Genomic DNA, 22,112 nt, shown 5'->3' on the forward strand with positions numbered 1-22,112 from the left:
GAAATATTTCTTGTAAACATTGTACATTTCATTCATTCATTGGAATCCACGAGCCTATATTGGGGCATTGACCGGGTATAGCTTTGGTTTAATGGGTTACCTTTATTAAGACAAACAGAGGGTGGTTGCAGGATACAAAAATGGTCAGGTGTCTTGTCTTTTCTTTTGGGGGGGGGGGGGTGCAGGAAACGCAACATGAACTATATATTTGTTTTTTTAGCTCACCTGAGCTAAAGGCTCAAATGATCTTTTCTGATCATAATTAAGTCTTTTGTCATTGTTGTCGTTGTAATTGTTGTCATATGAACTCTTCACATTTCATCTTCTCCAAAACCACTGGGTCTATTTCAACCACACTTGGTACCGTACATGGTACAATGTGTCAAAAGTGACGTCACAATCAGAAACATGGCATGGAATCGAAAAAGTATGGGTAATCTGAATGAACCGATATATCATTTACTTACCAGGCATATCGAAAATGAAAATATTAGTACAGTGAAGTCGCCAATTCCGGGTCGTCTCCAATTCCGAGTCACTCGTGTGTATTTCATGTCACCTTGTTTAAATTGAAGCATAAAAAACTTAATAAATACAATGATCACAAACTATAGGCCTTTCTGTCTTTGATCATTAAATGATATTCGAAAATTAACATTTACAGACACTCCGAGAAATGAATTTAGAAATCAAGCGCTTTCGAGATTGAGATTTTCACACATCTTTGACATGCTATTTTCATTATTTACTTGAGTATCAGTTGTTGTAAACGTATTTTCTGATTGGCATTATTTTTCATATGCTGCAAATTTATATAAATTAATTGTGTTCTGAGATGATTACATGACATTACTGACTCTTTGAAGTCACATTACACGAAAATGGAGAAAATGATTCGAAAGTGGGGAAACCATGCCTTGTTGAAATGCCTTTGTAAATATTGTTTCCAGGAATTTATTTTTAAAAAACAAAATGAATGCCTAATAACTCACAAAATGTACTTTCAATATACATAAAGTATAAAATTTAAATAGAACAGCTTTACAAAAAATGAAAGAAACAATCTGACGTAACCCGGAATTGGCGACTTCACTGTATGTGTTTTAAGGCTGATTACATGTGTCAATATAATGTTTAAATGGACCCTGTCTAAGCTATAGATAAAAAAATCCTTCCTGCATTTGGAGGTCCAACTTTACCAAAAGTTGAAAAACTAATGAGCCTACTCAGTACTACACTGGTGGTACTGGCTGAGTACCATTTCTCGCCAGTGCAGTCACACCTCACTTTTACAGTCAGTTCTTATCACAGATAGCGTACATATGTAAGAGGTACGTCTGATACATACTAGTAGCTCAATCAACACTTACAAAAGTTATGTCCTTGGCTGCCATCTTTAGGGAAACCCATATAATTCTCATTGTACCCTTTTAGTTTAGAGTTTTCTTACTTTGTCATTCAACATTATTATACCTCTTTTCATTTTTCACTGTATAAGATTTTTGCTGATTCCCTGAAAATCACTGTAAACAGACTGATTCCCTGCAAAAAGATGTGTCGGTTTGAGGAACTGATACACCCCTATTCCGAACACTTAATAATTTCTTTTAACCAAAGGAAAAGTTCCGAAATATTCCGAATAAAACAATGAATACCAGTATTCATAACCATAACATTTAATTCTAGTTGCAATGTCCTTTTTCATTGGCTATAAGTCTTCATCTTTTTCATATAGTTGTCTTTGTCACAGAACATCATGCGTGCAATTTAATTATATTTTAAATATTTTGATGTTATAACTTGTTGGATACACAAGAATTATAATTATTTGAATTTGATTGTTTGTATTGGTATAATAAAACAATAAATAATATTTTAAAATAATATTAAATAATAACATAATACATGGTCTCTACATAAGACAGTGGACCATTACAACTTACTACGTATACATGTCGTGGTTTTATAAGAACCACATACATGCGACCATGTACCATAACAACCATGTATAACATGTCATGGTCTTATTATACAACTACCGGTATATAAATGAGGCCAGGGACCATGACAACCTCTATACATGTAATGGTCTTATTATAACTGTAACAGAGACACTTTAATGCCTCTGCTGGGGTTTTGAACCCGGGTTCTCTGGCACGCCAGTCCAGCACTGTACTCTACCAATCGAGCTAAAGGGTTAACCCACTAGCCAGAGCTAGTAGGAATGCCATATACCTGACCTTACCACATTGTCCCTCTCCAAGGAAAGAGGCATCCCTACTCTCATAGAGTGCCAACACCTATAGTGCGAAGTACTAGAGACAATCTCTCTCACCCGCCAGAGAATACCCAGGTCCCAACGTGGGCGCCAATTGTAACAGAAACACTTATTGCCTCTGCTGGGTTTTGAACCCATGTCCTCTGGCATGCCAGTCCAGCACTCTACCTATCGAGCTAAAGGGTTAACCCACTAGCCAGAACTAGTAGGAATGCCATATACCTGACTCTACCACATAACAACCACATGTCAGAGTCCACAGACCATTACAACCATATAAACCTATCATGGTCCCATTAAAATAACCTACCCCGTAATACATGAGACACTTGACCCTTATATAACCTACACACATGACATGGTTTCATTACTGAGACCATGGACCATTCAAAGTATCTTTATAAAAACTACATTTATGAGACCCATACGGTAGCATTCTACATACATGTCATGCATGGTTTATTAATACCAGCCACATTAAAGACATTATGAATAATCACATCCAACACACGTCATGTTCTCTGCATAACAACCTAATATTGGACACCATGAACCTTAACTATATTGTAAGACATCTACCGGTATATCATGCAAGACAAATATCAGCGTCTTTTGCATTAACAAACCTGGTTGGACGGTAACTTTTTGTTCGTAAAATCCTTCCAAAAAACATATCCAGGATGGTTAAACTATGTTATTGATTAACGATCTGTTTGTCGGTACAGAATAGTACATTTAAAAAAGGGAAACCTTATTAGAGACAATTAAGCTCTACAGACACCATATTGTCTGTCCATCCATCTTTCCGTCCATTCGTCTATCCAATATCTCTTGTCCGGAGTATATCTTCTCTCCCCTTTGCCCAATCTGTCTCATACTTAACCCATATTTAGGTAATATTTTTAGGCTTTGAAAACATAGTCTCTACGAAAAGACCATGGGTCATTACAACCTAAATATGTGTCATGGTCTCATTATACTAACTACATGTACGAGACTCGGGACCATTACAACCTACAGTGCATACATGTCATGGTCTCATTATATCAGCTTAATCCATACATGAGACTACAAACCATCCTTTTGTCTATTACTTGAGTAGGTCCCTTTTAGATGGTCAACAATTCAATAATATTTAGTGGTTTCTATCTGTGATGGTCAGGCCTGTTTGAATATCTTTTGTAGACACCAGACTAGAGTTTGGGGAGTACCAATTTGATGCCCAGTCTGGTCCTTCATTATTTCTCCCATCCCATTACATTTGGTGGCTTGACCAGCCCCCTGGAACTGACAGGTGAACTTCTGCCAGGGGTTGAGACTTGGGTGATTTTGGAGGGTGAAGATCATTTAAGGGGCAAGAAATGTGACAGTCAGACTGGTTTGAATACGGCCGGCCGGGCACTTGATGGCTCAGTTGATAGAGCATCAGACAAGAGATTCAGGGGGTCAGGGTTGGAATCCCAGATGCAGAAAATGTGCACAAAACATCTACAAGTGTTCACAATGACATAGTATTGAGTTAGTAACCTTAATTATATTGTACATATACTTGGAAAACACCTAGATGTGTTACACAAATTAGCTAGATAATCCAAAAAATATTTTGAATTTGCAGTGTAACATTGGCTGAGAAAAAGAAAATGGTCTTGGTGACAAACAGGAAAAAGTTGGGCCCAACTTTACAGAGTGAGGAGGTTCAGATGGGTTTTGCTTATCAGGTAATGAAAAAAAGGAGGGTTATTTACCATAATATTGTTTGATACCATACGACTTTGTCCATTTTGTAAGACTACATGAAGTACTGTATTATAATTTTTTTCCCTAAATTCAGAGAGTTGTAAAGACCTTTTTACAATTGATGCATGAGCAGAAGTGATAAAATAAAATTTAGATTTGGATTGTAAACTGTTGCTGAAATAATCACATATTAAAAAGAAATTTTCATACCAAATTTGCACTATCTAAAGCAACTGTCATGTGAGGAAAACACATAAATTAAATATTGCAATATATACGGTATTGCACCATATGCAACTGTCGTTAAATGAAAACAAGTGTTGTAAGATAATGCAGTAGGACCTCTCTATTGATCAGGTAATTGGACATTTAAATGTGCGCAAATGCTATTGGATGTGTGGCGCTTATGCTATCGTGTGTTACATGGTACATGTACGAACGCTCATGTGAGTCATATTGGGTATGTATACCGCTTGTTTCCAACGCTGTGCTTGGAGATTTAGCAGATGGCAAGGAGGTATTGCTGCTGCAGCATCCATGGTCAAATATTCACATTTAGTACAATTTCCCCTTATGTTTGCATTGGAAGCCAGCATTACGTTTAATTTTCTGCAAACAGACTTAGCCTTTTCAGAGCACATGAGCACAAATTAAGTATTGTCATCACAGGTTTTGAATTTATTTATCATTGGAAGATTAAATGAAACGTTCAAACTTACATAACCAATTTGATATGTACTTATGAAAAATAATCGTTTAATCATATCTAATCATTAAAAAATAAATTCCTGACTAATTTCTGGCAGTATATTTTCAGTTGTGGAAGCGAACTAAAGAACATGTTATATAGTTTGCATCTGCAAATGAGATTATGATGCCAGAAAAGATCTAAACTACATTAGATACAAATTTTAAAATCATTATGAAGCTGACATTAATCAAACTCAGGAATATGTATTATGCAATAAATTTAATGAACTTTTTGCTCTAAAACTATTTTTATAAAGTTGTCTGCCCTTTACAAACATTAGGAAAATATGATTTAAGCTTCCCAAAATATATATGGTAAATTATGAATTTTTGACATTTTCAAAATTTCAAATGTGAATCTTTGTCATTTAATAAACCCTTAAAATCACACAGATTTTAGTGATCATTTGAAAAACATGGTCGCAATTACGCATAGATATGGGCAGCTGCGATCCCTCTTTTGAGTGTTAAAAAGTGTGAAAAGACAAAACATCTCAAGACATTTGTATTACTGTTTGTGCATTGCATTACGATTATTTGGACTGCATTCGGTCATGTCTGAATGTGTGCATGTCCACTCTTTTGATGAGACTGGACGCAATTACTAAAATGCATGCAACGAAGGTGAGACATCATGCAACCTATGCAAGAGCCAAAACATTCTGATCACAAAGTAATGTATAGTGCGCCAAATGCGAAAGGGTTTTTTGGTAAGATAAAATAGCTTTTTGAATCATGCAACATCAGATGGTCCAAGATAGCCTTGATTTGTTCTTTTGTTCAATTAAACTTCAATTTCATTGGAATTCATCAATTGTCTGCTGGTTTATTGTAGATGTGGATAAGGATATTCTGCCATGCTTCACATCAAAAGAAGATACCATGCCTCTTTTTGCAGTGTCCAAAGGTCCAAGTAAGCATTGTTTTTGTCAAACTTTAAAGGAAGATTTTTAGCTAGGTACCTCTCTGAGCATTTCCTCAGGATTAATCACTGTTATGTATATTTCAGATGTAAGGAATGTAAACTTAAGGAATATTTTATATCCTTCCGTACTACAACATGACATACCGTCAAACTTCTTTATATTGAACTAGATTGGACTGTTAAAGAACTTCAAGATATCCATTGGCAAGTATTTGAGATATCTTGGCTAAAATACTTAAATAAGTACTTTGGACTTTCAAATCACTTCGTCATATCCATTGTGTTTGAGATATCAGTGTTTGAGAAATCAAAGTTCAACTGTACTATACTTTGGGTCATATGAAAATAGAGGAGCCATACCTCACTCTGCACTATCAGATGATTTAAGCATGCAAGCACATACAAAAGTATTTGGAAAAATGAAAAGTTGGATAAAAAAACTTTGAGAAGAATATGATAAAAAAAATTTAGTCAGCACCTAACCGCACAAAAATTAAAAACAGAAGGATTTACAGAAAATTAATCATTGAACTTATATTTCAGAACAAGATCCTGTTCCACTCTCTCCTTTGGACACAGTATATCTTGGGGTCCTTTTAGTTGAATGAAGAGCCAATCAGGTAAAATGAACTAGCTTCATTTATTTTACACTAATTTGTAAACAAGTGATAACAATTAATATTATATAACTTTTGTTGGCAGGGTTGATAGCGCAAGGTCATCAATGATGCTGGAGGAAGCTGGAAAGCCTGAAGAAAATCCACATGTTCAAGTGAATGACTACGATACCCTTTCACACACAGCCACTGTCGATCACAGGGATCCAACTCGGATGAGCTTCTTGGTACGCTGATCCTTGACATTTGAGGAACCTTCCTAAGCAAGAGTATACCTGTCGTGTTTGCAGTTTCAAATGTGTTTAGATAATACAATGTATAATACAATGTATAAAAAAATAAGTATAAATTTTGTTGATCACACTAAAAATATGCTATTTCTTATGATCTCAGAGTTCATTGTCCATCAGATTGTGCAAGATGTATGATACATATCTTATTGATTTATAGACTATTCAATTATTAATAGAGTGTAAAATGCAAGATTTTGATATTTTCTTAAAGATATTTATTAGTTAATTATCTAGCATTAACAAATTAGTAGAAAGCTTAAAAGTGGATGTAAATGCATACTTTGATCTGAAATTTAAAGTTTTTTGGGTTTTTTTTTTTAATTTTCAACTGACAGGATATACTTTTTCTGCAATGACTTGTCCATATATGCATTCAACACAGTCAGTTATAGAAAGCAACGTTTGTATTTTTCATGTTCAGGTTGGTAATTGTATTATGATCTGAATATTGTAACTCTATACGATAGGTCTGCATTTTTTCTTTCTTGTGAAAATACATGTACATGTCATTTATAATATGTTTAAACTTAATGCATTATCTGTGCTGTTTATATTTTTTATGACATGCTTTTACTTATTGAGTTCAATACGAAGGACTGTATATAAGGTATCTTTAACATGTTTAATGGCAATGTTTGGAAAATTTCTGTTTAGTATGCTAATCATTTGTACTATTTATTTGCGAATTCTAATTTTGCCTATTTCTCAAAGTAATTTTATAAAAGCCCTAATGAGAAAATTACATGTGAAATCAGACAAGAAGTTCTGTATATATAGCTTCTTTTCATGTATGATACATCTATTTTACAAAGAAAAATCATAATTTTAATTAACAGGAGTTTATGAAAAGCTGTTTTTATATTGTCTTTTATGTATCACAGCTTCTTTAAAAATCTGTTATACACTGTACTTACAAAAAATTTCCAGAGTTACTTAGAGAAAATTATTTATTTACTAGTTCACCCTTTTTGATTATTGAATCTTGGAGTTGTGCATGTAATTTATGTGTTAGAGATAAGTCCTCCTTTGTTGTATTTCTTCATATCTTACAATCATCTTGCTTGTGTTACCTGCATGTAATGTGTTATATTCTGATCTTTTACATGGACTATACAACACTTGAAAATGTGAAAGATATGATTTTTATATTGATGGGCTGTATTGCTGTGCTTTTTTTAGCCAACCATTATATTGATAAGTTATGAATTACATGTGTTAGTGTGTTACTATATTAACAAAGCTGAATGGAATTATTTTTTGATTTATTATAACTTTTGGCTTTAGATTTATAACTAATATTGAAAGTTTTGTATGTATTACTAAGGCCACACCAATATACCCGGTAATTTCTTGTTCATCAGACATCCAATAAAAAGAGGTACAAACTGGTTAGCGATTGCTTGATAAAATAATAATTTTTTGTATGCAACATTTTTGGGCAGTACATAAATAAATTTGTGCTGGTGATTATATTTTTCTGCTTGTTTCTAATATATGAGTAAATATGATTTAAAATACCAAAAAATAAAGCAGATTAAAAACAGAAAACAGTGCAGAATTTCCTGGATGCGGGAAATCATAATGATATTATTTTTAAATTAGTTTTTATTTGAATACGATCGTGCGGGTCAGACGAACAAAAAATTATATTGGTGTGGCCTAACATAACTTCCTAATATAAAGAATTAATTAGTTTACATTGACTGTGCTTATAAGAACTATGAAATATGTATCATAAACATTAATAAATCAGCAAGAGTTTAATCAGAATGATGTTCTGTGTTTGTTTGTATTAATAAGATATGTATGTGGAATTCTTCCTTGGGAGCATTACCAAATGTGGAAATTGCATGCATTCTTGTAATTTATGATGCATCTTCAATTGCACTCCATTCTACACTTTTCTTAAAGAGAACATTTATTAATGTCTGAAAAATATCCAATCCTTTATTTTACTGGTAAGTTAAATGAAGTATTCCCGATAGTAATAAATGTCAATATTGAAGTGAGCAGTGCTGGCAAAATGCTGCCTTGATCTCGAGACATATTCATTTGTTCTTGAAAATGTTTTAGGCACAACAATTACGAATTAAAATTTTCCAGGATACGGAGGTTAGCAGGAAATAATTGTATTGTTTATTCAGGGGATTTTATCCAAAGAGCTGGCTTTTCACATTCCGGATATCTAAATAAATTATTTTCAGGGCAAACGATACGTGGGAAATTGCTAAGTGGTCAAATATTTACCGATACGAAAGTAAAAATGTTAAATCACTTGAGGAAGAGTCAATGATGGTGTTCGAATAGCACAATACGTCAGTTGTAACGGTCTCCTTACTAAAAACACCAAATATTCATCTAAATTTACTTATAAAGTACATTTTGTTCAAAGTTAGGTCACTGCATTATCCCAGAGACGGTGATCACATTTATTCGATTTTGACTGATACAGGACACAAGGTATCGTCAGAGTTATCGGATTTTAAAAAAAAGTTGTTTCAGATTATTCTCGACCGGTCACGTTGCCAAGGAAAGGTTTAACAAAATGTGGTGTGGGAATTTATGTATGTGTTAATTGTTGACCTTATTAATAATTATTATTCATATTTGTCTAAACTACAAATAAAAACAACTTATAGACTCTCGTGTGTCTTTAGGGCTAGCTGGTGTCTTCTCTAATTGCAAATGTTTCTTTTTGTCAATTTGTACAAGTAGAAGACTTTTTATTTGATAATTATATTGATAGTGTGATGTTTTTCGTACTCCCCATAAATATCACAACAATTTTGCGTTAGAGTGGAAGTCATTTGCTTCAAGTGAAATGCTATACAAGAACGAAATGAATGTGTTTTGTGTGTTGAATACGCTTATCATTGAATGAAATATACGTGCACGTTTTTCATTTTTCCGATTCATTTATTCTGGAACATTTTTTTTAATTGTTAATTTTACTTTATTTATTCACACCGTAGTAGAGATGGTACGCGATGTGTATTAATATATGCCATTGTTGTTTATATCGCGTATAGGAAATTTAATTATATTTTATAGAAAATTGAAATCTGAAGAGCAGAACAGATAAAAGGGGCTAATTTCTACAACGTTCAAAATTTTAAAAATGTTTCGACATTACTACATGTAGCTGACACAATCTCATTTTATTTCGTTTGGTTTCGAAGTACATGTTATTATAACATATTATTTACCATTCCAAATTGAATAAAACAATTGTATCCATAGATACATGTACATGTACAATGTCAAACACAGAACATATATTTAACAGATTGGAATGGTACAATATACTACTAACATTTTCATTTAAAACTGGACACAGAATAATATGACACTCGTCTCTTATATGAATTCCATATGTTATTACAAATTCCTTTATTTCTAATTACATCTTCCACCTAAATTCCTGTTTCATTTGGTAATTCATTTACTAAAACTGATCATGATGATATGATAGTATTACTATGGGTGCCGCCGTTTGTCTAATATGAAAAACTTCTTTTCATATGAATTTATATAAAATACCAGAAAGGTGTCTCTCGCTAAACTAAGTTTCAACAGTCGTGCAATCTCCATTCTTGTGTGTTGGACCCGTAAATGGTTTAGTGTTGGGGTTAAGATAGCGGTTACGATTAGGGTTGAGATAGGGGTTAGGGTGGAGGCTGGGGTGGAGTTAGGTTAGGTGTAAGGTACGTGGGGGATTAAAGTTAGGCTTAACTATAGGGTTGAGATGGAGATTGAAATTAGGGTTGATGGGGGTGAAGCTAAATTTAGGGTTAAGGTTGGTATTGCAGTTAGGGTTAAGGTGGGGGTTGAAGTTAGGGTTATGGTAGGTTGAAGAAAGAGTTAGGGTTTAAGTGAGGGTGAGGGTTATGGTGAGAGTTAAAGTTAGGGTTAGGGTTATGGTAAGGGTTGAAGTTAGGGTTAGGGTTGAAATGAGGGTTAGGGTTACGGTGAGTTGAAGTTGGGGTTTGGTTAAAGGTTGGAGTTAACTTAGGGTTATAGTGAGGGTTAAAGTTAGGATTAGGGTTATGATGAGGATTGAAGTTATGGTTAGGGTTGAAGTAGGGTTAGGGTTGAATTAGGGTTAGGGTTGAATTAGGGTTGAAGTTAGGCTTAGGGTTGCTGTGGGGATTGATGTTAGGGTTAGGGTTGAGATGAGGGTTAGGCTTATTGTGAGTTGAAGTTGGGGTTTGGGTTAAGGTTGAGGTTAACTTAGGGTTATGGTGAGGGTTGAAGTTAGGATTAGGGTTATGATGAGGATTGAAGTTAAGGTTAGGGTTGAAGTAGGGTTAGGGTTGAACTAGGGTTAGGATTGAATTAGGGTTGAAGTTAGGCTTAGGGTTGCTGTGAGGATTGATGTTAGGGTTAGAGTTGAGGTGGGGAGGAATTGGAGCTGTTAGGGCTAAGGGGGGGGGGGGGTGGTTAAAGTTATAGGCTTAGGTTTTAAGTTTGACTACGGTTAAGTTTTGGTGGAGTAAATGTTAAGTATTTATTTCTGACGAGTAAGTAAAATGTAATACATGTAATTAAAAATTAACTAAGGTGAAACCAATGATACTTGCTTCGGTGAATAAGGGTTTTGCATTTATTCTGAAATAGTCACAAAAGGGGCTTTTACTAAGAGTTTGACCAATTAAAGCTGCTTTTTGGAGTGGAGCTAGCACTGTTATGGTAGGTGTTGTGTATATAATCCTGAAGAATTTAAAAACGTGCTTTGTCTTTAAAGATACAACTAATGTGACTGTATTATCAGAGTATGTTTACTGTAAATTATTTAAATTAAAGTAGTATGGGACACCTGCCGATATAATGTAGATAAATGAACATTATAAGTATGTCTTTTAAAATTTCTGGAAAAGCAAAAATTATAAAGCCCGAGCGGATTCAAACTCATGAATTCCATAGTCTTGGTACACCTCTCACCCAAGAAAATTTCTTATAAAATCCTACTTGATTTTATTGTTCATTTCAATCGGTAGTGCGTCATAATATGGGGGTGTCTCATAAGACTCAAATGGTAATACATGTATATACGACTAATTGTACAATCTTTCTAGATGTAAAGGTTCTTACAGAGTTACAGTGTACAAAATTTTTTTTTGATGGAATATTTTATTACAAATTGCTCTGTACTTCAAAGTTGAATGCAAATGATGCTTTAATTTTTAAAGAAGGCAAATGATTATTTGGTATTTCAAAAGGTGCATAGTTTTGCACATATAATCTAAAATAAGCATATTTAATCTTTATATTTCTATATAACTGAACACGTAAGCATACTAAACAGAGAGAGAGAGAGAGAGAGAGAGAGAGAGAGAGAGAGAGAGAGAGAGAGAGAGAGAGAGAGAGAGAGAGAGAGAGAGAAAGAACTCCCTATACGATTGATTTTATGTAGGTGTGAAATAATGGAAAAATTGGTATTATCATTGGTATATATAACTGGTAAGCATACTAAACGGAGAGAGAGAGAGAGAGAGAGAGAGAGAGAGAGAATGAGATTGTGTGTTTAGTGTAAAAGGCCAATCACTGTGAAATTCCAACCATGCTGTCATCCCTCACGATGTAAATGCAAGATACCACAGTATGACATGTTTTTCCACTGCAGTTACAATAAGAGACTTTTGACACACTAGACCATTAACCTGGCATTATGTTATACCATATTAAATATTAGGTTCATTTTTTTGTAGATTATAAACATGTTGTTGTGCTGATTAATTTTAAAATGATTACATTATTGTGTAAATACATGTATATGAAAAATTATATATATAATTGTGCAGGAATGCATGCAGATAAAAAAAATTCAATGCAATTTAAATTTTTATTATAAAGTAACTGAATCTAATAATGTTACACTTTATTATAATCATTATGAATGTTCTTAAGATAATATATAAAACAGCATCAAAGTTTAAATATACAGATAATTTCAGATAAATTCAGATAATGTTGTCCTTTGAAACAAACCAGATGCCCCAGGAAGAATTTCTGGATCCATTAACATAATTTTTAATACATAAAAAAGACAGAGAGCACTTGTGAACAATATCTGAAAAATGTCACTACTATTTAAAAAAAAGTCATTTGAAATTTATTTTACACTGTATCAAATTTTATTATATTGGTTTTTTCTACCATAAATAAAAAAGCAAAAAATGATGAAATTGTTGATTGTAATATAAGATTGTAACATAAAACATGGCAACTGATCTTTTTTAAAATCATTATTATAAAATTTGTATAACACTAAAGATAATGAAAATTATTCTATAAGCGCTTAAACATTAAAATGCATGTACAAATAAATGATATTTATCTTAAGATTTAAAAATTAATCTATAAATAGTAAAAAAAAAATAGTAAAAGTACTGAATACTTTAAGGCTTCTACTGGCTTAACAAAGAATTAAAACAATGGAGTCAAAATACAGCTCAGAAGAAAAAAAAAACCCTTAATTTTCTTAACAGTAAAAGGCCATCCTAAAACAGTGAGTCTTTAGATAACTTTGAAACATGGAATTCTCAGATCACAATGATCTCGCTAAGATATAAAAATTGACAAGGCCTTGAATATAAAAAGGAGACATCCATAGAGGCTTTGAATACAGTTATAATAATGTTTTACTGGGACTGGAACTCCACTGGCAACCAGTGCAGAGAAATGAGGGTTGGTGTATAATGATCCTGCTTCACAGTCCTCATTATTACGCTAGCTGCAGTATTCTAAATTCTCTGAAGTCTTGATAGGGTGCCATTGCTCATAGTTTTCGAGAACGTGGTAGAATTTAGAAGCTAAGACAGATCCTTATGGAACATCAAATATTAGCTCATAATCAGATGACACAGGTGAGATAACTGCAGCCACATGTATTTGATATCTGTTGTTAAGGTAAGATTTTTATCCACCAAAAAGCATCGCCAGGGATGCCGTAAAAATATTTAAGGCAATCAATGATGATAGAATGGTCGATCAAGTCAATGTTTGCTGGGAATTCCAACATTAAGAGTACTGCACACGAGTTGGAATCAATGACACGACGTCAAGATGCACCTTTAGGATAGCTGTTTCTGTGAATTTATGATTGACTCTGTATACAGATTGGTAAATTTCATGTCCTTTGTTTAACACCAAATGATCTTCTGTGCGCTTAAACCACTTTTCACAAAAATTAGATGAAAGGGAGTTCCGCACTGGCTTGTTTGTTCACCATTTCTCTTACTGTTGATCCTACTAAGCTGTAGATATTAGGAGATGTCATACAAAACACTTCAACCTGAAATATATTATTCAAACCATCAATGAATAAGGTACAGATACAAAATTTAGATACAATGTATCTTCAATACTGAACTATAGGCATGTTAACTATATATTAACTAGACATCATTGAAATGGTGACCATCCCAAAGGGCCCTGCTCAAATAATGGACATTAGGATGAAAAGTATTTCAGAGAATTTTGCTGAAACTTGACCTATACTGTAACTTACTTAAGAAATTTTCCAGCTGGCATAGAACTTTTAATTCAATCTTATTACCTCTTACCATACATTCAGGCATTTTTGCTCAATCTGAGCAAGATTAAACAACTGATTATAATGAGATAATTAAGTTATGACCTTCCCATTAATTTGGTTTAGTCACTGCACACCATTAATCTAAAAGCTCTTTATGTGGAGAGGAGAGAAAATATGCACCAGACAATTCTGGAGTCATATCATTCTGCTATGACCTTCACATTTGAGCTTGAGGCTAGATTTACAGTCTCTGAAACATTCTACTTTCTAATTTTTTTGTGCATTCACTTGTACTCTCCGCTTCGTTCCGTTAGCACTCACCATTCACAAAGCGCTCACTGTTAGCTCATCATGTTTTCACATTTGTTCGCCTTGCATTCTATGTTCACTCATCGTTCAGTCAGAGTATATTATATTGAGGCTGATAACAATAGATACATGTAGTTTACTTGCTATTTTTTCCTGATTAATGACGAAACCCAATGTAAGGATTATAACTCCCAAGGCAGTCCAAATAAATCGTTCATCTTGCTTTCACATACTGTTACCCTTCACTTTTCTCTTGTGTTTGCACTCTGCGTTCATTCATCGTTCACCGTTCATAAGCGCTCACCAAATTCCGTTAAGCGTGAGCTCACTGTTTGCTCAGCATACATTCAATGTTCACGTGGGAAAGAAAAACGTTTAAGGGACTGTAATCAAGGTCACTGTTAATCCTTTGACCATTGGCACTCTGTGAGTGAAGTATGAGCCAGACTAAACCAAGGGGAGAGAAGATATTAGATGGACAGACAGACCAAAGAATGGACCGACTGATCACTATAAGAAGCCCGCATAGAGGGGCTTTAATTAAAAAATTATAGAAAAGTTCATATGCAAATAAATGGTTTATAGATTATGATTTCATAAAAGTTAGAACATTAGCATCACACCTTAAAGGGACTTGGACACGATTTTACTTAAAATTTTATTTTTCCATTTTGAATGTTTATACTGATAAATATAGAAGTTTATAATGCTATGTCAAAATTTGAAAGTCAAATATCAAGTTATAAGCAAGATACAGAGTTCATAATTCTTTGTTTTGTAAACAAACTCGAATATTGTCATTTTTTACATATGTGTTGTATTAGTGTAAGTTTCAATCACATGTATCTTTCTTTTGTTGATAATAGTATTTATGAAGATACTGAATTAGTTTTTTTTAGTTTTTACTTGTCATTTTATCCAAGAAATGGTAATTCTCTACATTACATTTTTTGTAAACAACTATAAGACTCGAGCTTTGTTTACATAACAACCATTTCTTACTTCTGTATCTCGCTTGTAACTTGACTTTAGCATTCAATATTTTGGTCAATCATTTAAAATGCACCAGTAAAGCATTTTATACATAAAAAAATAAAAATAAATTTTTGATCTTAAATCGTGTCCAAGTCCGTTTAAATGAATAGTGTGTTATTGTTACTATGTCAGGTAAATCTCTTATCATTTATTAATGAATGTAAAATTCATCATAAATTTTTGCATTGGACAATATATTAAAAAACATTCACTGTTACCTATCCTTAGGATAACATTTACATTGACAAACAACTTACTGGTATTGTTTTCCATAAAATACTATCAACAAAGAATTTCTCTCTGCTTGAAAACAAATGGGTCTCTAGTAGCTGTTTAGGCAGTTATGATGAATGATCATCAAAATGGCATTATATAGGATCTGCAAGAAAAAAATTACCTGGTACAATTTGATTAACATCAATATGTATACAATTAATGACTTTAAATATGGTTGGATTGAGTCACAAGGGATAGGTGGTATACACTTACAAAAGATGGATTTCTTTTATCTCTCTGTCAGCTTGGCACTCTGATGTACATTGTATGCCAATCTCTATAAATATGTTCCGCTTCTTGTGCTTGTTTCATATCGCCAACTATTGTCTCTAACCATCTCAAAATGTTTTGACCCTGCTGGGCAATGACATTCTCCAATCTACCACTTGATGGACACGACATCCAGCAAAGCTAGATCTGGAGGGTGCCATAATTAACCAGCAAGATGACCTCTCTGCTGTTTCTTCCAGTCCTCTTATTACTTTTTTACATGCTCTTCCCAACTGTTCTTATCTTAAGAGCAGCTTTGGAGTTCCCCATAGATTGCGCAGGGAACCCTCTGCAACCAACCTCTATTAAAAACAGCCAAGAGCACCATCTTTGCAGTATGCCATCAGGTCTGCATACTTAAGCTTCAGGGTCTGTTTCATATGTCTCCTCACAATTTTTCTTACAATGACACTTTCAGCTATATTGCAACCAATGTCTTTGACTGCTGGAACACTAGTACTGTGTCTGGTTTTATACAGGTTAATTCAATGATGTTGGGGACAACTAACTTCCCATCAAGATCCACTTTGAGCTCCCCGTCAGGCTCTCTATCCAGCATGTCCCATAACCTGCATTCGTCTTTGCTTGATATCTGCTGGTCCTAATTTAATCCATCGCCCCTCCATCTGAATACATATAAAATAGAAAATATGGGTTAAGAATAAGGATTTTCATCATTTCCTTCCCGCAATTTACTGACATGAGCAATAAAAGATTCCTCTAACATATAAAACCAATTTCAAAAGTTTGAGAGCATTTACATTTTAAAAGTAAAAGACCTTCTGATTCATGCTACCCTCTCCCTCTCCTCCAGGGATCAAGGACATCATATCAATTACATACAGTGTATTAATTAGAAACCTTGACCTTAATGGTCAAACACAGATTGCAATAGATCACCTGAGTTACCTTTAAATGATGCTGTTACTTAGATGTTTTAATTGATCTCTTCTTTAACATATATGATAAATGATGTGTGTGTTCAAAGTTCTTGATATACCAATACAATTTGTGTGTTAAAATAATTCTAATATTACGTCTTGTGATTGATACCTTCTTAAATAAAACTGTATTGTAAATCCACTTTTTTTCGCAGTGAATTTATTTTGTGATTAACTTTTGATAAACTGGTTCACGACAACTATTATGTTTGCAACCGAGCCTTATCCATATTCATGGTGTTATAACCACCATACAACAAGGACTGGTTTGCGGCATGAAATATTTGCAACGACGAAGTTCTTGCTAACCTTGTAAAAATTTCTTAGACGTGAAGAAAAAAATTGGTTTGCAGTATAAAGGTTGCAATGGTCCTCGGTCTTAAGTATGGTATAACGAGACCATGGTGTATATTTAGGTTAATTGTTATGATCAATTGTGCTCTTATAGAGAACATGACATGACGTGTTTAAAGCTTTAAAATACATGTATTACCTTTATGATATGGCTGAGGTCAAACTAACTTAAAGTATACATTATTGCCTAAAATAATTAAATCAATTAATGTGGTTAATATCAATCTATAAAATATTTACATCCACCAAGTATAATTTCATCTATTTCTTACGAAAACTGACTGTAAATCATATAACTCTGTAAAACTGACAGGACTGAAATCGATTGGTCTAAACCTTTCAATCATAAGAAAAATCATGGACTGCAAGAAATGACCATAATGATGTCAGACTCAAATTCCAATGTAAAAGTAATCATCCATATGCATGAAACGTCTGGCATAATTCACACGCTATTACTGGTATGTCTCTTCCTGTTTTAATTGAGACCTTAAAAATGTATTTATTACAAAGAAACCAAGCGGAAATTCATTTAGAACACATCTGTTATTGTTAAAAATACTATGTCTGCAATCACATATCCTAATTAACATTAAATAATGACTGGGCTGTGTTGATTGCATAATCTATTTGAAAATATAGATTGCTTACTTTTTCCTGTATATATATACATCATTGCGTTCAATGCTTGCAAGGTTAAATAAAACCTGAATTATTGTTCTAAATTTTTTGAACATTTATCACTGGAGGTCCATACTGCCTGTGATCAATTCCAGTGAAATAAGGGATATTAACACAAAAAGGGAAATAATTTGATCTAGGCATACTTGTTAAGGTACCCCACTACACCTACACATACTTTTTAAGACACTACGTCACAAGATGGCGTTTTAATTTTTTAAAAACTGTTTATATTGCTCAAGTGGTTTGTATATCGTCGTAGCTCAGTGGTTAAAGTATTAATATTGGGCTTCTGGGCCACATATCATGAGTTCGAATCCACCTGGAGCTTTAGTTCATGTTGACTGAATTAAATTTTTGAAAATGTAATTTTTCATCCAAAATCGCACATTTTTCCCCCTATTTGACTCAAACACTTCTTATCCTGTTATCCATTATGATATCTATCGTAATCAAGTAATTATCTGCTGATCTGAGAAAATATTTCAGGGTGTATAGTGATCCACCTTAAAGCTATTTTGTTTTTATTCTACATTATATGCTTAGAAACGAACATAAATATATATATTTTACCTAAATATTGTTGTTAGAATCATATTTCATTATAATTTTGAAGTCTTTAAAAAAATAACGAGAGTTACCTGGTTAATAGCTAGGATTTTCTTTTGAAAGCATATGACATAAATAGAGTTATCAGTATTATGTTGCTTAATAAATTTCTAAATACTGATCTCGATCCATAATACTTTCCTGTAACCAAAGAAACCATTTTATGTGATTTACATAATACATGTACAAGATGATCAACAGATTGATTTATTTCATTTTAGGTCAATGGTAACCAAAATTATCTATTTATTATTAAATAAGACAGTTAAACTGATGAAATCATTTCTTTTGAGAAAAAAAAATTCATTAATTTTACATAGGATATCAGTCAAAAAATGATTTTCTGAAAGTCGAATTCCAGGCTAAGGCTGATATATTTAATCTATGAAAAAGCACCATGTAGCAATGGCCTTATCTTTTATAAAACTAATGGACAAGTAGGTCAGGACAAGCGAACTGGGTAAAATTTTATAAGGACCTATCATCCGATAGCGATACATGTTAAAGAAATGTGAAAAAAATCTGTACACATTGTATTTATGTAAATGGATCACTACCTTAAGACGATTTGGTTATTTCATTTTTAACGCACTGACGTGCATCAACAATAATTTAGGTGATTTTACTTACTCTGTATGATAAATTTATCAATATGTAAATTCATGTACGGTATAAACAATAAAATATGTTTTATAATGATTGATGTGGAATATATGAAAAATTACACAATGGTGCCCAAAGAACTCGTGAAAATATTTTTAAAAAATCCTATCTCACTCATGAACTAATTTTCTATCCAACCACAAAACACTGAATATCCTAATGAATAAAATCAAAATAAAAAACAAGAGCCCATGGGGCACATTGATCACCTGGGCAACAATCAGCTGTATGGAGTCATACAAAAATTTTGGACAATGTAGTAGGAAAGATGCTTGTATTTTGACAAAGTTTTATAATTTTTCTTAAGATATTCATATGTGAAACATAAAGCCGCTATGGAAACAAGATGATTTTTAATCATATCATATTGGCTAAAAAAGATATGAAAGATTTTTTTATATTCATTCCTATATAAAAATTTGATTCTCCATTGTGGCCCACTTTCACCCCCAGGGATCATTGAATCATCACTATCTGTTGATGCTTTCCAAAAAGTAACAGCATACCTGGTCTCTCGGTTTTGGGATTGAACATTTTAAATGAATTTTTTTCTCTATGTATTCCTATGTAAAAATTGGACCCCCTCATTGTGGCCCAAACCAACACCTGGGGAATTTGAAAAACAACTACCTTGGAATACTTTCACACAAGTTACAGCATTCCTGGCCAAATGGTGCTTTTGAAGAAGATTTTTAAAGACTATTTTCTATATATTCCTATGTAAAAATTTGACCCTCACCCCATTTTGGCCCAAGCCTACCCAAGGAATTTTGAACAAACTTAAATTTACACTACCTGGGACTGGTTCAACACAAGTTAAAACCATTTTAACAAGAGCTTGGACTTTGGGTAGTTGGTGTCAAACATCAAACTACAATGTGACGTAGGCCTGTCTATTTCATTGTAGGCCATTCAGCCATCGCTCTTTGAAATTAACACCATTTGTCTGACAAGTAAAAGCATTCTTGGCCTATTGGTTTTAAAGAAAAATATGTCTAAAGATTTTTATACAGTATTTCTATGTAAAAAAAAAATTAACCTCTATTGAACCCTGGGGATCATGATTTCAACAAACTTGAATCTACGCTACCTGGCTTCCAACCAAGTTTCATTTTTTCTGGCTCAGTGGTTCAACTTCATGGGAATTTTTTTAATACCAAAATGTCAAAAATTCTTGATTTTTCTTCTCCTGAAAGAGGATGTAACCATTTATTTTAATAAACCCCCTCACCTAATAATTCTTTGTACCAAGTATAAGTTGAAATTGGCCCAGTGGTTCTGGAGAAAAAGATGAAAATGTGAAGAGTTTACAACAACAAAGATGACGACAAAAGACAACAGATAAAGAAAAAGCTCATTTGAGCCTTAAGGGTGTTGTTTACTCAGGGTTTGAGTTCTCGAATTCGGATTGATATAAAGTTCAATGTCATGAGTAAAATTTGTTATAAACACAAAAAGTATCTGTGAAATGAATTATTATTGACATAACATTCGATATTTCTTCTATATTATGGAATTATGCCAAAACAAAACTAGACTTTTAGTCAAACAGAGGAAACTCGGACTAAATTTTGCAGATTTTGTTTTCTGCTAAAACATTTTTGGAAGTACTCTAATATTAAAAGTTAAGATTTTATATTTTAGTCTATATAATTTTGCATATTTTCTGGTAATATTACCTCATTTATTCATTATAATAACCGTATGGCATGAATTTGAAAAATATTGAGATATGCTTAAAAACGAGAAAAGACACCATATCTCAAAATTTTGATCATTGACCTCATATAAATTATATGCCAACAGAATAAGATCAATATAAGTAGTTTAATACTATAAATGTTTTTGTATTATCATCATTCAATTTTTTGTAAAATTGGATCAAAAATGGGTAGTAATTTGAAAAGTGATAGAGGAAATTCGGACTGGAATATTTATAAAAATTGTGAAGGAAAACTTAATGCTTTGTATGTATTTAGTGTTACTGCCATTCATAAATTGTATTTCATTTTCAAAAGTGTTGAGCAATTTGTATTATTTTCACAATTAAGAAAATCTCAATCATAGTGTAATATTTTAAGTGATTTCCTTTAATTTTCCAAAAATATACAATGGCCATTAACTCAAAAAGTAGGTCATTGACCTACTTTTTGGAAAATGAAAAATAACACTACAATAAAAGGTCTATAACACACAATAGTTAGTTTTTCATTATCATCAGTGGAATTTTTTTTCATTCTGAGTAAACGTCATCCTTAAGCTCAGGAGAGCTAAATGCAGAGCTAATGTATTTCATGCCCCCCCCCCCCCCGGACAATATTTTTTTGTATTCTGCAGTCACCCTCGGATTGTCTGAATAAAGGTAACCCATTAGACCAAAGTTATATCCGGTCAATGCCCAATATAGCCTCGTAGATTCCATTCATCTGATAAATGAATGACATGTAGGTTACAATGTGTACAAATAGATCTATTTCCCAAAACAATGTGTTTGAACCACCTTGAAACAGAAATGCCAACGTTAAACCTCCCCAGATTTGTGAACGATATGGTACAGAAGTATATAAATACGATATTAGTTTGTTAAAGATGTTTTATATCCATGAAAATATATGAAAACAACTATTTTATGCATCACCTTTTCTAGGAACGTTGCTGAATCCGAAGGTCAAAATGGAGGAAGACGATCCCGACTACATTGTACGGGTAGAATATTAAAAGTGAAAAGTCAAATTGTTAACAACGGGCGGGGGGGGGGGGGGGGTGTCTTATTTTTAATTAATCATTCAACTTGTCAAATGTTTTTTTTTTTTTTACATTTTTAATGATTTTATTTG

General features: G+C 33.1%; 2 long non-coding RNA genes across 2 annotated transcripts; one reads left to right on the top strand and one right to left on the bottom strand.

Annotated features, from left to right (window-relative positions):
• Positions 1–322: 322 nt before the first annotated feature.
• Positions 323–8,397, top strand: LOC136272190 (uncharacterized). Its single transcript, XR_010710149.1, has 4 exons — positions 323–433; positions 3,894–3,996; positions 5,601–5,678; positions 6,393–8,397. It is a non-coding gene; the product is annotated as an uncharacterized lncRNA (long non-coding RNA).
• Positions 8,398–12,483: 4,086 nt separating this feature from the next.
• Positions 12,484–21,998, bottom strand: LOC136272483 (uncharacterized). Its single transcript, XR_010710493.1, has 4 exons — positions 21,914–21,998; positions 15,971–16,653; positions 15,739–15,860; positions 12,484–13,894 (listed from the first exon to the last, which is right to left on the bottom strand). It is a non-coding gene; the product is annotated as an uncharacterized lncRNA (long non-coding RNA).
• Positions 21,999–22,112: the final 114 nt, after the last annotated feature.

The sequence above is a fragment of the Magallana gigas genome, chromosome 10 (genome assembly GCF_963853765.1).
Source record: "Magallana gigas chromosome 10, xbMagGiga1.1, whole genome shotgun sequence".
NCBI lineage: Eukaryota > Metazoa > Mollusca > Bivalvia > Ostreida > Ostreidae > Magallana > Magallana gigas.